We start from the raw sequence: 17,422 nt of genomic DNA, 5'->3' as shown, positions 1-17,422 counted from the left end.
GTATTAATATATTTTAGATGTTACACAGTGTTAAAAATAATTATTTCATTTTTTACAAACTAAAACCAGAATTGATGCTATTTTAGAGTTATTTTAAAAAGACTTGAAGATTTCTAAAAGAAAGGGTTTTTAAAGATTGATGATGTGTACACGGGAGTCACAGGGTTTGTTCCTCCAGAGCAAACTAAAGAACAGCACATGGTGTAGCTGACTCAGCCTATACAAATCCGTTATACCATCACAGACCATTCCAAAGTCAAATGCTAGTGTTTTTCCAAAATTCCTAAATTTTTAAAAATTGCATTTATCTATTCTATTCTGATACAATACATGCTGACTGCAGCCTCCCCTCGCTCCAGTCCTCCCAAACATTCTGCCCCAGCAGAATGGATCCCTTCAGAAAACAGCAGACCCCTCAGTGATGTCAGTTAAACTTGGCATAAATGAAATGAACTAAGATTAGTCATATACCCTCATATCAAGGCTGGAGGAGCCAAACCCGTAGGAGAAAATAGATCCCATGGGCAGGCAGAAGAGGCAGAGGCACCCCTAGTCCCATTGTGGGAAGTCCAACAAAAACTCCAAGCTAAAGAACCACAACATGCACACAGGATGCCTGGTGAGAACCCATGAAGGCTCCATAGTTGCTACTTGTGTCTCTGTGAGACACTGTGGGCCCTGCTTAGTTGATTTTGTGGGATTTGTTCTGTCTGGTCTCCTTTACTCTTTGGCTACTACAATCCTTCCTTCCCTTCTTCTGTGGGGTTCAAGAGAGCTGCTTACTGATTGGCTGTGGGTCTTTGCATGTGTTCCCATCAGCTGCTGGAGGAAGCTTCTCTGATGATTGTTTGGCTAGGCATTAATCTCTGAGTAGAGTAGAACAAACACCATTAGGAATCATTTCATTGATTTTCCTTTCTTTCTTTCTTTCTTTCTTTCTTTCTTTCTTTCTTTCTTTCCTTCTTCCTTCCTTCCTTCCTTCCTTCCTTTTCTCCTCCCTCCCTCTCTCTTTCTTTCTTTCTTTCTTTCTTTCTTTCTTTCTTTCTTTCTTTCTTTCTTTCTTTCTTTCTTCTTTTTAGTAGTGTTTGGTTCTACCCTAGGTATCTGAGACATCCAGTTTCAGGATCCTGGCCATCCAAAGCACTATTGGGCATGGGCTCCCTCTCATTATGTGAGACTCAGATTTTTTTTGAGAATTTTATTCATATACAAAATGAAACATGATTGTATTTGATTCCCCTCCTCAAATACTTGTATTTCCCCAACAGTTTGTTTCCTTTTACTGACCAGTAAGTCTTATTAATCTCTATATGCATGAATGTGGGCCATACACATAAGAAATAAACAGTGACCATGTCCTCAAAGAAGAAACATTGTCCCTCTCCCAGTAGATATCAAGTGCCAAGAGCTCCTCACTAAAGAGAGGGGTGTAGATTATTTGCCCCATGGTTGAGGAAATTTTGATTATCTTTATACCACATTCATTTAAAAAAATTGTGCTATTAATGCCATAGTATTTGAATGTGGTTCTTTGGAAGGCAATTACATCTTGAGCCTGTACTATTATGAATAGATTTGTGTCTCCACGTGAATGATAAAAATCTAGCAGGATACAATTTCATTAATGCACAAACTGAAAGCAAAGCTGGTCCTCACCAGAACTGGACCATGCTGGCAAACCCATCTCAGAGTTCTAGTCACCAGTACAGTAGGAAGGAGATTTTGTTGTATATAGGCAGCACACTTTGTTTAGAAACCCAAATGAAGACTTACAAATTAAAGTAACATAAAAATAAAACATTAAAATAGCTTGTCATGTATATTTTTTGACAGATTGGACTATTTCTTTTTATATATAAATTTTATTTAATTTAAACAATCTTATTATCCATCCCAGATCCCTCTGCCTCCCATCCTCCCATATCCCCCAACGACCCCTCATCCCATTCCCCATCTACACCCCAGGGAGAGTGAGGTGTTCCAAGAGGGATCATTAAAATCTGTCAAGTCATTTGGGGCAGGGCCTAGGCTCTCCGCTGTGTATCTAGGCTAAGAGAGTATCCTTCCATGGGAAATGGGCTCCGGAAGTCTATTCATGCACTAGTGATACATCCTGGTTCTACTGCCAGAGGTCCCATAGACTGCCCAGTGCTCCCAACTGACACCCATGTTCAGAAGACCTGGTTTGGTCCTATGTTGGTTCCCCAGCTGTCAGATTGGGGTCCATGAGTTCCCCACTTGCTCAGGCCATGTTTTTCTGTGGGTTTTCCCTGCATGGTCTTGAGTCCTTTGTTCCTCTCTCCTCCCTCTCTGAAACTGGATTCCAGGAGTTTGGCTCAGTGCTTGGCTGTGGATCCCTGCTTCTATTTACATCAGCCACTGGATGTGCTTCTCATGAATATTTTACGAAAAGTTATTACCATTGAAACATTAAAATATGTAATAAAATTAAAAGCTAAATAAAAGACTTTAAGAAAACAGCCTTTCAAATATAAATGTAATAATGTTAAATTTATTTTATCTTTTAAAAATTCTATTAAAATATATTAATATTTATAAAAGTAAAACTTCATCAGTTTGAAATTCAAAGAATGCTTATTTATCAATAGAAATATTAAGTTCTACACATATTATGTATATATCAGCATATATAAACATTTCTGGGTAATTTACACATTGTTAAAATGTACAAAGCTAGTTGATTTAATGTAAATGTATTTTTTAAATAGTATGCTAAATTTATTTACTCCCAACCCTAAATCTAGAATACAAACAATTGAAAATGGGTCCTTCACTATTTAAGATTACTTGGAACTTACATTTTTTAAATATAAGATTCAAACATGAAAGGTCTTATGATTAATCAATTCTTGTATATTTTGTTGTTGGTATTGTTTTTTTTTCAGTTTTTGAGTTAAAATGATTCCATTGATCAATCCTACCCAGTCTGTCACTTGACACTACAGGAGCCTTTGCTCATTCTTTGGAATATACAATGGTGAGTGATATATTTCATAAATTGTTGAGGTGCTCAGTTATGACCACTTGTTTTTTTTAATTATTTCTTTCAGTTTTTGAGATTACAGTATTATTCTCCCTTATATAATCTTATTATAATCTTACAAGATTATTTCTCTCTTACCTTTGCTTTCGTCTTACCCTCTCATGCATCCCTTTGGTATCTTTCAAATTCATGTTCTTTATTTCATTGATTGTTGTTACATGTATATATTTTTTTACATACGTGTTTCTAAACATAACCTGCTCTGTTTGTCTAATGTCACTTGTATGTATGTTTTCAGAATTGACAATTTGGTATTGGTTTTCTAGGTAAGAGCACTTATAATTGTGTGTGTGTGTGTGTGTGTGTGTCAGAGAGAGAGAGAGAGAGAGAGAGAGAGAGAGATTGTGTGTGTGTGTGTGTGTGTGAGAGAGAGAGAGAGAGAGAGAGAGAGAGAGAGAGAGAGAGAGAGAGAGAGAGAGAGATTATGTATGTGTACATTGTGTGTTTGTGCATGTTTGGATGAACACATTGCCTAGCCCTCATGTAGAAGACTGAGGACAACCTCTGGTGCTGGGCCTTACTTTGTACCTTGAAACAGAATCTCTTGTTTCCCAATGACAATGTCATACTAGCTGACTCATGATGATCTGGGGATTCTTCTATCTCTGATTTCTCATAGGAGCACTGAGATTTCTGTCTGTCTACCAAATATGTTCATTTGTTTAGGTTCCATGGAACTAAAACCACTTGCCTATACTTGTGTATATTATTTGTACTCTAACCAGGGAACTGTATCCCATTCTAATGCCCATTTTTGTGTTAAGATACAGTCTCTCTAGAAGCTTTTATCTGACATACATTTGGTCAAAATTATCCTATATGCATAACCAAGCTTGTGATTTTATAAGCAGAATAGAAATAGCTTGATGATCTTTTGAAAATTTGACATATTCTGTATCCAGGGTTTTATACTACTTAGAAACTAAATAAAGTCAGTATCATCATAATGGTTAAAGATTTAAAAAAATGTTAAGTATAGAAGAGCAGCACCCTGGCTGCAATACAACCATGTCCTCCAATATCACCCATCCTTATTACGTATGTTGCATTGCATTTTAGAGCATTTGTGATAGCTATAAATGAGTCATGAGTATACAATTGTTTTAATAATGGAATTCTTTGGAGTCACTCTATAATTGATGCAATGTGGAACTTGTTAAAAATCACCCAGTCTAAAATTGTTCATCATGTGATGCTCTTTAAATGAATAACATCATATTGTCACAATTGTGACACTCCTTTTCTTTCACATAGTCATCACCTAAGCATCCCGATATTTGGAAAAAATATTTATGAAGATGCTTAAAAACAAAAGTCAATAAACATTCCCCATGAAACACCAGAAATTAAACATTGTAGGATTTGCAGTCCACATGATCCGGTTCACAGCTACTCAACCAGAAATTTCAGAAATGAAGCAGCCTGAAATAATAGACAAACAAACCTACTTAGGTATGTTTCAGAGAAGTGTTTATAGAAATACAATTAAATCATCTATTAATATCTATGATGCACAAATAATCATAAAACATTCACAAGAAACATTGTTTCTGGAACTTAGGAAATACTTGGACAACCTGATAATGAGAGACACACTTTCCTAGCATCACATGGTGAAGACTTGCAGCCAAGGTCTCCAGTCACCTTCTACCCCTTATATCCAAAGGAAGTTAGTAATTCCTGTATTTACTGTCCTACCAAAGCACTTAGGGCCCTTTTTATATAGAGAATAAATATTTAATCATGTGTTAATTACCCCTTTAAAATCACTGTGTATCACTTTATGCTAACAGCAGCAAACTCCTGGGGAATGGGGTAGGATTAAAAACTGCATTTGGATTGATTGCTTGCATGTCTAATGACAGATCAGCACCTCTGCTTGTAATGTCTTTCACTTACACAAAGGAAAAAGCAAGAATGTGCATCTGCAGGAAGCAAAGCCCTTCTACAAATGAAATGTTCCTCTGTTGGTCAGATTTATTGCACAACATGCAGACAACTAATAAGAATATCAGAGGAGCCCTGGTTAGTAGCAGATATGACTACGAAAAGCAAAGAAATATAGGAAATCACTCCACATTTGCAAAACATGAAAATCAGCAAAAAAGTAAGAGATATTTGTCCCAACATTGCTATTAACATGGGAAACTATAAAAAAATACATGTAAGATTCTAATGATTAAATAAGATATGCTATGTGACTAGACTTTGTCATGTAAGGGCCTGCCTTGTATGTCTCATTTGAAATTGTTATTTAGCTTCAAACAAATATAGAGAATAGAAATAAATGAAAAAATCTGTTTAGTAAATATCAGATAACCATTACTATTTCAACATCTTCTATTCTGGAAAAAGTGTGTAGTCTCTGTTTTATACATTGAAGTTTGCTAATAACAACATAAACTTTAAGACAAATCCAATCCTCAAAAATAAATTATTATTGTGTCTTCTCAGTTTGTCTGCATGATTAAAAACCATTACTCTACAAAGGATATTGGTCATCAGGGAAATTGAAATCTATGAGGCACACTGATAAAATAAGTCATTTTTACATTGTAATGAATTCAGTTGTCCTCAAAACAGGTATATTCCCTTTGCTATGTAATTAATAAGTGAAGCTGTAGAGACCACTCATCAAGAGACTAATTGTTAAGGTTATTACCTTTTTAAAACAAAAGAATGGAGAGATGTCTCATTGTTTAAAAAAGATAGTTGCTCTTTCAGAGGAACCGCATTTGACTTCCAGCATCCATATGGTTGCTTCCAAACTTCAGCAGCTACACTTCAAGAGCACCCGTCATCTTCTTCTGACTTATGTGGATATCAGCCAAGCACCTAATACACAAATATACATGCAGACAAAGCACTTAAGTACATAAATATTTTTAAATGCAAAGAGTATGAAAGTATTAAAAATGGAAAGAAGATGAAAAAGTAGTTTGAATATTTTATAATAAATAACAGATGTTTTGTTAAATCATTTGGTAAAGTTTCTTTGTTGTTGTTAATTTTAACTGCATCTTCAGAAATTCCATATAATGAAAAGCTAAAATTTAAGGATGTGAACTTGTCTAAGTTCTAATAAACATTTGATAAGAAGGGGGAAATTATTGACAAATTGTAAATATGAGCATGATTTAGATTTTGAATACAAGAATTGATTTTATGATCACATAAATTTCAAACTGAATATCTCTATAATTGGAAGACTTTTAATCATTATACTCAGGTTTGGGGGTTCTAAAATTATTTATATAGTGTGTGTGTGTGTGTGTGTGTGTGTGTGTGTGTGTGTGTGTGTCCCCATGTGCATGTGTTCTGTGGTGTGTATTCTAAAACTTGGCATACACTTTTGATATAATCTTATCACAGAATAGCAAGTGTTCATAACTTTAGCCTCTAAAACATTCACACTCTTAAAATATATGAATTACAGAGAACATTTTGTGAGGTAATGATATGCAAAATAATATCTGTAATATAACTTGATCTACAGAGTTATATTTACACTGAGAAATTAAATATTTAGAACTGCATTTGTAAATAACAAAAACAAATCTAAATATTAACACTACTAGAAACAAATATTGACTATATTTTCTAAGGAAAAGTTATAGTAAGAATTAATCGTTAATTATTAGCTAATAATTAATAGATTATATTTTATTGTAAGCATGACAATATAAATAAAGAACAATTGAATTTTGATGGTAATCATACAAATTCTCATTTAAGTTATTATATTGACAAGAAAATTTAGCCACACAGATATGAAGATAAGAGAAGTGAAATTTTAAGAAAGTTAAAGATTTTGTTATAGATTAACTGAATATGAGTTTGATTCCATATTATGCACTGTTTCTCTGAAATATTGAAATCCAGTACTCTAGTTTATAATTCTCAATGGACCTTTAAACCATATATTAGTCTTATATCTATGAGAAAAATGTCTATTTGCATTCTGCTAATCATTGAATTAATGATGCATGTTATTATATTACAACCTAAATTATATTTATTTCTTTCATTACCAGTAAAATTGCTAAATTCTTGAGAGTTGAGAAGCAATTAAGTTCCAACATAATTTTTCAAAATTCTAAGTTTTCATAAAAGCCCAAATTTTATCATTGGCAACAATTGTACTTTGCTAGAAACATCGGCTTCACAAAACACATTTTGTTTCAACTTTTTATTTGAATTTGAAACAGGATTGTTTTACATGACAATCCCAGTTCCCTTGTCCCTCCAGTCCTCCCCTACCACGCCCCCCCCCCCGCAACTAAAACTCTATCTATAACATATCCTTTCTGTTCCCCCTGGAAGGTGAGGCCTTCCATAGGGTGTCATCAGAGTCTATTTTATCCTTTTGGATAGGGCCTAGGCCCAACCCTGTGTGTCTTGGCTCAGGGAGTATTCCTCTATATGGAATAGGCTCCCAAACTCCACACCTATTCTAGAGATAAGTACTGAATTTCTACAGGAGGCCCCGTAGATTTCCGAGGTTTCCTCACAGAAACCCATGTTCCTGGGGTCTGGATCAGTCCCCTGCTGGTATTCCAGCTATCAGTCTGGGGAGCAAGAGTTCCCCGATGTTCAGGACAGCTGTTTCTGTGGGTTTCACCAGCCTGGCCTGGACCTCTGTGCTCTTCACTCATCCTTCTCTGCATCTGGGTTCCAGTTTAGTTCAGTGATTAGTTGTGGGTGTCTGTTTCTACTTCCACCAGCTGCTGGATCAAGACTATAAGATGGCATACAAGTTAGTCATCAATCTCATTATCAGGGGAGGGCATTTAAGGTAGCCTTTCCTCTGTTTCTTAGATTGTTAGCTGGTGTCATCTTTGTAGATCTCCAGACATTTCCCAGAAATCGTGCCTGATTTCTCTGTAACCCAAAAATGTCTACCTTTATTATGGTATCTCCATTCTTGTTATCATCTATTCTTCCCCTGACACAACCTTTCTGCTCCCTCATGTCCTCTGCATCTGTCCTCTTCTCCCCTTCTCATTCTCCTAGCTCTCTTCCCCCTCTTCCTGTGCTCCCAATTTGCTCAGGAGATCTTTCCCATTCTCCAGGGAAACATGTATGTCTCTCTTTGGGTCCTCCTTGTTTATTAGCTTCTTTGGCAGTGTGGATTGTAGGCTGGTAATCCTTTGCTCTATGTCTAAAGTCCGCATATGAGTGAGTACATACCATGCTTATCTTTTTGTGATTGGGTTACCTCGCTCAGAATGGTTTCTTCGAGTTCCATCCATTTTCCTGCAAATTTCAAGATTCCATTGTTTATTTCCGCTGAGTAGTACTCCATTGTGTAAATGTACCACATTTTCTCTATCCATTCTTTGGTTGAGGGGCATCTAGGCTGCTTCCAGTTTCTGGCTATTACAAATAGTGCTACTATGAACATTGTTAAACAGATGTCCTTGTTGTATGAATGTGTTTCTTTTGGGTATATGCCTAAGAGTGGAATTGCTGGATCTTGTGATAGACTGATTCCCATTTTTTTGAGGAGTCGCCATACTGATTTCTAAACAGGCTGTACAAGTTGGTACTCCCACCAGCAGTGGAGGAGTGTTCCCCTTTCTCCACATCCTCCCCAGGATGAACTGTCATTGGTGTTTTTGATTTTGGCCATTCTGACAAGAGTAAGATGGTATCTCAGAGTTGTTTTGATTTGCATTTCCCTGATGGCTAAGGATGTTGAACACTTTCTTATGTGTCTTTCAGTCATTTTAGATTCCTGTATTGAGAATTGTCTATTTAACACATTTTTGAGAACGTTTTGCCAGTTAGGCCATGTGTGTAATCATGATGTGTCAGTCCTTCTTACAAGTGAAGACTTGTTAACAAATGCAGCCATCATGTTTCACAACTCAAATCATTGCAAGGAAGTTTTTCTTCAGATAGCTGTTATATTTCTGAATCTTACAGAAACATTTATGCAAGCTTTTTATTACATCTCACACACACACACACACGCACACACACACACACACACACATACACACACACGCATGCATGTGTGCACATGTGCAAACTATCAAAAATTGTCACTGAAAAATCAATGTTGTACTGTTTCATATAGGATATTATTAATTTTTTGTTTTTGTTTTTCAATACAGGGTTTCTCTGTGGCATTTGGAGGCTGTCCTAGAACTAGCTCTTGTAGACCAGGCTGGTCTCGAACTCACAGAGATCCACCTACCTCTGCCTCCCTTGTGCTGGGATAAAGGCATGCACCACCAATGCCCGGCCCCATATAGGGTATTATTAATGAGACTTCCTGCATAATAGTAACAGTGAGCTTCACATAGGCTAATGGTCCAGCTAATGCCACTGATTTGAGTTGTGCAACAATAACAGTTGTGTTCACTTTTACTATCATACTATATCTATGACAATTCCATTTTAAGATACTAAAACTTTTCATTCACAGATTATACATACAAACTCATACATACATGTGTGTGTGTGTGTGTGTGTGTGTGTGTGTGTGTGTGTGTGTGTGTTTGAGTGTGTGTATATATGTCTTTCTTTGAGAAGGGGCATGGATGTTCTCTGAGTAAAAAGTGAGACTGAGGTATCAAACACACAATGTCAGTTGCTACCTGAATATTTTTATACACTTTGGAAGTAGCATATTACAAATAATCATTTTCTCATCAATACATTTAAATTCAAGAACTGTTTTTCTTTTATTTAAGATTTGGTTATAGGAACAGATGAAATCTGAGTTATTACTGCTAAAATAAAATTTGTTATTTAGCATGACAAATTATTAATTACAATCTATCAGAGGAATATGGAATTTTAAAAACTGACTTGTAAATCATTTTTAGATGAAAGTACCTCATTTAATAACAGAGGCAAAGCAATACAACCAGATATTATTGCATACCTAAACCACATTCCTGTTACCTGGCAATCTCTTCTCTTGGCCTCACAGTGTGAGTGTGAGAGAAACTGATCAGTTCAGTCATAGCAGGAATTCTTCTTTATTAAATGCATGCTTTCAAAGGGAAAACCTATTTGCTTTGCACAGGAAACAAACTCAGTATACTCCACTCAAAAGCAAATTGGTTTCCAGGGCAAAGACAGTAGATGGATATTAATATGCATTCTGTTCTCAAGCAAATTATTCTATTAGTTTGTTGCCTCTATTCCTTCTGGAGTTTGCAAAATAAATGGCTTAAAAGGTTCTGGAAACTCCAATATTTATGGCTTAGAATTTTAGCGCTTTTAAAAAATCACAGTTCTTTTTTCCCTTTAGAAAGTATACTACATCTTCTACTTCATTGTTTAGGAAGTTTCTAAATAGATACCTAAATTGAAAAGGAATTTTAAGGTTGGATTAGAAAGCATATGAGAGTTGAAAGAGACCCAATGTAGGAAAATTTTCATGAGGAGAAACATTAATGTTTTTGATTAATTTTTCTCAGAGTCATTGTTATATATCTTAAAGTGTACTTTAAATTCTTATTTTGTGTGATAATTCTGAGTCATGAAGTCATTTAATCCGTTCTAGGATCTCCAGATAGACAAGATGTAAATGACAGGACTTTGTGAAAGGTTAAGTTTATACAGTACGACAGACAAATAATGAATGCAGACCCCATGCTTCCATCCTAATGAACTCAAAGCTACCTGACTATATCCTGCAAATGCTAAACAAAGAGAGTAGCACTTAAGGTTGCAAAGAAGAGAATGGATTAGACAAAGAATGTTATGACGTGTGGGGGTGGTGTCACTTGGGATAATAATCCAGTTACATGAGTATATGATGGGATATTGGACTTAATAGAGTCAAATCTCTCTAAATAGGTTTTGATTTACTTATTCTAAAGTAACACGTGTTAATAATAAAACAGAACTGATTATTATCATGGCATTCTTGAATCAATTCCTCACAATGTGGTGTATAAAGATAAATACAGATAAAGTAAAACTTGATGAAAAATTTAAAAGCATGGTTCAGAATTTATTATTCAATGGCATGCAATCACATTACTTTGAATGGCATAAGTGCTTTAGATGTGCCACTCCATGGCAGTGCAAGAATATCTCTACACTGATGAGCTTCTTGATGTTTGAGTTGGAGATGATAGAGTCAGAAATTAATGGGCTTCTCCTCACGCATTTCATTATGCTTCAGCTTCATCTCTTAGCTGGCACCTTGACTAGCACTCTTAACTTTTCCAGCTTTATAAATGCCATACACAAAAACATCATATCTGAAGAATATTAGATTTGGAGTTGGTAGAAATGAGCTTTACTTTATTAGATGTTATGGTAGCCAAACAAATTAATTTGTTAGATACTTGTATTCTGTATGTGTTAAACAATAATATTCCTCAGATCATAGGTGGTGTCATGTTTTTAAGAAATGTTTATGGTGGTTCCAGTGTCCTGCATGGAGGCCTGGGGACAGTGCACTGGGGATCCCATCCCAGCAGTGCAGCCCCCCCAGAGACTGCCAGGATCCTAGTTCCTTTTTCTTCCTATGGGACAGGGTAAACATGGGCCTGTTTCCTGCCCACCTTCCACTGCCCTGCTAAGAACCGCCTGAGGCCTGGGGACAGCACACTGGGAAACCCATCCCAGTGGTCCAACCCACCCAGAGGACCTGGTAGTAGCCATGCCTCTACACACAGGAAGAGAAGAACTATCTGAGTGTTAGACTTGCTTGTACCCACTGGAAGGGAACCTTGGGCCCATACCCACCAGAAGAGGAAGAACTCTTCCTGCACCCACTGGAAGAATGTAATGGAAGATGACAATATAAAAACACATTCAACAAAAGAAAGACCAATACAACACAAGCAGAGTTTAGGGACCCCACACCATTAAGATCTGAACATCCCAACACAGATGAAGCAGAAGAGAATGACCTTAAAAACAACTTAATGAAAATGATAGAGGCCCCCAAAGAGAATATAAGGAAATCCTTAAAGAAATGGAAGTAAAAACAAACAAAAAATACAAAAAAATCAACAAATCTCTTAAAGAAAGGAAGGAAAGACAAGAAAAAACAATCAAACAAATGAAGGAAACAATTTAAACAGTTCAACAGAAAAACTGAAATAGAGACAATAAAGAAAACACAAACTAAGAGAATGTGGGATAGATGAACTGGGTAAATGATCAGGAACTACAGATGCAAGCATAACCAACACAACATAAGACATAAAAGAGAGAATCTCAGGCATTGAAGATACACTAGGAGAAATAGAATCATTGACCAAAGAAAATTTTAAGTCTAACAAATCCATAACACAAAATATCCAGGAAATATGGGACACCATGAAAAGACCAAACCTAAGAATAATAGGTATAGAAGAAGGTGAAGAAACCCACCTCAAAGTTGCAGAAAACATATTCAACAAAATCATAGAAGAATACATTCCCAGGCTAAAGAAAGACATGCCAATGAAAGTACAAGAAGCTTACAGAACACCAAATAGAGTGGGCCATAATAAGTCCCCTCACAACATAATAATCAAAACCCCAAACATACAGAATAAAGAAAGAATATTAGAGCAGCTAAGGAAATAGGCCAAGTAACATATAAAGTCAAACATATAGGGATTACACTTGACTTCTACATGGAAACTCTGAAATCAGGAAGGTCCTGGATAGATATTCTACGAACACTAAGAGACCACAGATGCCAGCCCAGACTACTATACCCAGCAAAGCTTTCAATCACTATAGATGGAGAAAAAAGATATTCCATGGCAAAACCAGATTTAAACAATACATATCCACTAACCCATCCCTAAAGAAAGTTCTGGAGGGAAAATTCCAACCCAAGGAGGTTAACTACAACCAGAAAAACACAGGCAATAGATAATCCAACTTTACCAACAGCCAAAAGAAAAAAGGGGTGGAAATCCACACCAAATCCAAAACAAACAAGAATTAACAGTCAATAGTCATGAATATTCCTCAATATTAATGGCCTTAAGTCACCTAAAAAAGACACAGCCTAACAGAATGGATACAAAGATACAATCCAGTCTTCTGCTGCATACAAGAAACACACTTCAAAGATAGTGGGTACCTCAGAATTAAGGGTTGGGAAAAGATTTTCCAATCAAATGGACCCAAGAAACAAGAGGGGGGTAGCATTCCTAATATTTAACAAATTAGACTTTAAACTAAAACCAACCAAAAGAGATGAAGTCATTTCATATTCATTACTGGAGAAATCTATCAGGATAGAGTCTCAATTCTGAGCATGTATGCCCCAAGTACAAAGTCATCCACATTCGTAAAAGAAACCTTACTAAAACTCAGCTCAGTGTTTAGCTGTGGGTTTCTGCTTCTGCTTCTATCAGCTACTGGTTGAAGGCTCTAGGATGACATATAAGGTAGTCAACAATCTTATTATCAGGGAAGGGCATTTAAGGTAGCCTCTTGACTATTGCTTAGATTTTTAGTTGGGGTCATCCTTGTAGATTTCTGGACATTTCCCTAGTGCCAGATTTCTCTTTAAAATTATAATGGCTCCCTCTATTATGATAACCCTTTACTTGCTCTCCTCTATTCTTCCCCTGACTTAATCTTCCTGCTCTCTCATGTCCACCTCTTCCCTCCTTTTCTCCCCTTCTCTTTCTTCTAACTCCCTCTAACCCTGTTATGGACCCACACAACTACAAATACCTGATTTGTGACAAAGAAGCTAAAATTATACAATGGAGAAAAGAAAGCATCTTCAACAAATGATGTTGGTATAACTGGATGCTGTAGTTTAGAAGAATGCAGATGGATTCATATCTATCACCATGCACAAAACTTATGTCCAAATGGATCAAAGACCTAAACATAAATCCAGCCACAATGAACCGCTTAGAAGAGGATGTTGGAGGTACCCTTGAATGAACTGGTACAGGAGACTGCTTCCTAAACATAATACCAGTAGCACAGACACTGAGATAGACAATTAATAAATGGGACCTCTTGAAAATGAGATGCTTCTGTAAGGCAAAGGACAGAGTCAACAAGACAATATGGCAGCCCACAGAATGGGAAAATTTACTCACCAACCCCACATCTGACAGATGGCTGATTTCTGAAATATGCAAAGAACTCAAGAAGCTAGACACCAAAACACCATATAATCCAATTAAAAAGATGGGTACAAACTAAATAGAGAATTCTCAATAGAGAAATCTCAAATGGCCAAATGACACTTAAGAAATTTCCCAACATCCTTAGCCATCAGGGAAATGCAAATCAAAACAACTCTGAGGTACCATCTTGCTCCTATCAGAATGGCTAAAATAAAAAAAAAACACCAAGTCCAGTTTACGCTAGAAAGGATTTGGAAAATGGGGGACACTTCTCCATTGCTGGTGGGAGTGCCAACTTGTACAACCACTTCAGAAATCAGTATGTTGGTTCCTCAGGAAAATGGGAATCAGTCTACCTCAAGATCCAGCAATTCCACTCTTAGGCATATATGCAAAAGAAGAACATGCATACGACAAGAACATCTGTTCAACTGTGTCCATAGCAGAATTATTTGTAGCAGCCAGAACCTGGAAGCAACTGAGATGCTCCTCAACTGAAAAATGGATAAACAAAATGTGGTGCATTTACACAATGGAGTACTACTCAATGGAAAAAAAATTGAATCTTGAAATTCACAGGCAAATGGATGGAACTAGAAGAAACCATCCTTAGTGAGGTAAGCCACTCACAAAAAACAAGCATGGTATGTACTCACTCATACAGATATTTTAGATATAGAACAAAGGATTACCAGCCTAAAATCAACCCCACCAGAAGAGCTAGGAAACAGGGAGGACCCTACTAGAGACATACATTGTTCTCTGGAGAAGGGGAAAGGGACAAGATCTCCTGAGCTAATTGGGAGCATGGGGGAGGGGAGAGGAAGTTAGAAGAAAGAGAAGGGGAGAAGAGGAGGGAAGAGGAGGACATGAGGGAACAGGAAGATGGAGTCAGTGGAAGAACAGAGAAGAGCAAGAAAAGAGATATCATAATAGAGGGAGCCATTGAAGGTTTAAAGAAAAATTTGGCACTAGGGGAATGTCCAGAGATCTACCAGGATGACCCCAACCCAAAATGCAAGCAATAGTGCAGATGATATCTTAAATGCCCTTCCCAGATAATAACAATTATCAGGTGTTGTCTAAGTAAAGAGGGAAGGTTTAAATCTAAGATAGCTAAACTACATACAATAAGAACAATTGTCAGGTATGAATTTCATCTGTAATGTCTACTCCAGTTGCATTTTGCAAATTCAGATAAAAATTCCCCATTATGTATCCTTTCTTGATGAGTACAAAGTTTTATACTTAATTTATTTTCTATCTTGACTAAGTAAAACTGTAACTATCTACTCTTCAATGCCATTAGAAACCTGAGAAGGATATAGTATTACTTGAGTAAACAGGAAGTGAAGAGTAAACAACTTACAAAACTAAGAAAAGACAGAGATATCTGACTGCCTGGATAGTTACCACAAGATTCCTCTGTAATGTTGGGATATCCGTCTTTGGCCTGCAGGCCTAATATATCTGACAGACTTATATGTGAATCATGAATTGTGAAGGACTGTCCTATCTTGTCTTGGTAAAGTAGGGCACTTGTCTTCTTTTATGTCCTGCTTGTCAATTTGTACAGCATTATATCAGCAATTGAGACAGTAAAAATTTGTAACCAACCCCCCTAAATGACGACAACTATTTATAAGCCACAAAATGATGAAAAAACCACCTATCCCATCTCTTGGGAATATGGGCACCATGTTCTTTAGACTGGTTCCTGTTGTCTGGGGGTGATAGCATCTTTGGGGGAATCCTGAGAAAATTGGGATAATGGTCAAGCCTTAGGAGATCTAGCCACAATTTTTGTTGTCCAGTCTCTGTACAATGGGAAAGCACAAGGCTTATCTGAAGCCCTGAATAGAACAGTCTGTGAGACTGAACCTTCTCAGCCAGCATTCAGAAGGTGCTTTGGCAAAGATACATCTTCACAGTGTACAAAAGGATTATTCCACAACAATATAGCCTACTATTTAGCACTTTGAATTCTTAAACTAGATGGAAAATTTCTCACAAGTAGACCTACACTGAAACCTCAGCCGGGAATGTTGTTTGCTCTTTTAAATATCTCCAATGCATCAATCTTTATTAATTTTATTTATTTATTTATTTATTTATTTATTTCAAAGCTGCAGATTTATACATTTATTTGCTAATAGAGAGTAGGAATCTAACAGCACAGAGTTCAGCATCACTGTGTTGCAATTGCCTTCAAATCAGACTGTACCCTGACAGCAGTTTAAGGTCCCAACACAGACAAAAGCCTTCACACTCTTATTTGCCATCTTTTAGAGGGCAGGACATCACCACCTATATGACAAAGAGGAAATGCTTCCTCCAAGCTCCCAAGATAGAACATGAGCCCTAAAGTCTCATCAACCTGGTTTTCCATCCAAAGAGACACACTGCCCTTGGTTTGCTCAGCTCTCATTCTGGTGTACAGTGGTGGTGTGGACAGCAGTTCTCAGTGCCACTCCAGATAATAGCCATTTTTAATTGGTGAAATAAGCGATATTTGCTAAAAACTATTTTACTCTCCACTCTGATATCATTTATTTTTTATTTTTTCCATCTTTTTCATTTTTATTTTTTTATTTTAATTTGAAAGAAAATTATTTTACATGTCAATCCCAGGTCCCTTTTCCTTCCCTCCTCCTCTGCCCCCCCCCAACTAACACCCTACCTATCCCATACTCTTTCTGCTCCCAAGGGAGGGTGAGGCCTTCCATAGCAGGGGGGGGGTCTTCTAAGTGTGTCTTATTCTTTGGGATAGGGCCTAGGCCAACCCCCTTGTGTCTAGGCTCAGGGAGTATCCCTCTATGTGGGATGGGCTCCCAAAGTCCATTCCTATGCTAGGGATAAGTACTGATCCACTATAAGAGGTCCCGTAGTTTTCCACGGTCTCCTCACTGACACCCACATCCAGGAGGTCTGGATCAGTCCCATGCTGGGGACCAAGAGCTCTCCCTTGTTCAGGTCAACTGTTTCTGTGGATTTCACCAGCCTGGTGTGGACCCCTTTGTTCATCAGTCCACCTTCTCTGCAATTGGATTTCAGTTTAGTTCAAGGTTTAGCTGTGGGTGTCTGCTTCTACTTCTACCAGCTACACCACAAAAACTGAACTTCAATCTCACAGTCAAAATGAATAACCGATATTGCATATTTTTTTTGTCTTAGTGAATCTGAACTACAGAAACTTTTCTTTTGAAGTGCTCTCTAATGCTATCTTTGTAATTATCAGATAGTAATACTTTATCCATTCATTCTTTACTAACTATCAAAGAGGGGAACA

This window comes from Cricetulus griseus, chromosome 3 (genome assembly GCF_003668045.3).
Source record: "Cricetulus griseus strain 17A/GY chromosome 3, alternate assembly CriGri-PICRH-1.0, whole genome shotgun sequence".
Taxonomy (NCBI): Eukaryota; Metazoa; Chordata; class Mammalia; order Rodentia; family Cricetidae; genus Cricetulus; species Cricetulus griseus.
This window is presented reverse-complemented; position numbering follows the sequence as displayed.